The sequence below is a fragment of the Bufo bufo genome, chromosome 9, assembly GCF_905171765.1.
Source record: "Bufo bufo chromosome 9, aBufBuf1.1, whole genome shotgun sequence".
Taxonomy (NCBI): Eukaryota; Metazoa; Chordata; class Amphibia; order Anura; family Bufonidae; genus Bufo; species Bufo bufo.
This window is the reverse complement of record NC_053397.1, coordinates 90562964-90563992: the sequence shown is the minus strand read 5'-3', so window position 1 is coordinate 90563992 and position 1029 is coordinate 90562964. Positions and strand designations below refer to the sequence as shown.

Genomic DNA, 1029 nt, shown 5'->3' with positions numbered 1-1029 from the left:
AGACCAAACTCCCCGTTTAACGCACCGCAAACAGTCCATTTGCACAACCGCAAACTCCCCATTTGCACAAGGTTGAATACCAAGCTAGCCATGTTCCGTTCCTTGTCCTCACTGACGTCATTGAAGGTCTCTTCCTCCACCCAGTCACGTACAACACCAAGGGTCCCTGAAAGGTGACGACAAGCCCCCTGGGACGCCTGCTGTGGTTGGTCTTCCACCTCCTCAAAGCCACCTTCCTCCTCTGACTCCTCTTCAGACTCCTCTCTTTGCATTGCCGCAGGTCCAGCAATCGACGACGACAAGGCTGCTTCTGGTGGTGATGGTGACCACAACTCTTCCTCTTTATGCTCATCTATGGCCTGATCCAGCACTCTTCGCAGGGCACGCTCCAGAAAAAACGCATATGGGATGAGGTCGATGATGTTGCCTTGGGTTTGACTGACCAGGTTTGTCACCTCCGCAAAAGGACGCATGAGCCTACAGCCATTGTGCATGAGCATTCAGTAAAGCGGCCAAAAAATACCCAGCTCCGCAGAGGTTGTCCTCTTTTTTCTAATTAAAAAAAAAATCTGTTCTTAACAGTTTAATCCCTGTTACGTCCCCTATCAGGGGCCGGTGTATGAAATAGATTTTAGGAACCGGGAGATGGAAAAAGATGCTTGGTTGGTCCTCCTACTTCCAATTTGGGGCACTGCGCGTGCGCCGTGCAATGTACTGTGCCACCAGATATGAGTGATGTGCTAAGTAGTACTATTCCTATCATTTTAATCCCTGTTATGTCCCCTATCAGGGGACGTGTATGGAATAGATTTTAGACAACCGCAAAGAGTTGTCAATAGTTGACACACATGACATAAATTTTATTCCTCTATGCGTCAATCTTGGTGTAGTGATGACTGTGCTCGTGCGCACGTTTGGGAGATTGCAGGCGATGCGGGTTTTTCAAAGCCTATGGTCGTGCTGAGGTAGTTCAGTGACAGTTAAGTGACCCAGAAAACAATGATTCTGCAGTGTGGGCCCATTGTTGGC

General features: G+C 48.8%; 1 pseudogene; it reads left to right on the top strand.

The window, feature by feature from the left end:
- Positions 1–543: 543 nt before the first annotated feature.
- LOC120979959 lies at positions 544–720 on the top strand (annotated as a pseudogene).
- Positions 721–1029: the final 309 nt, after the last annotated feature.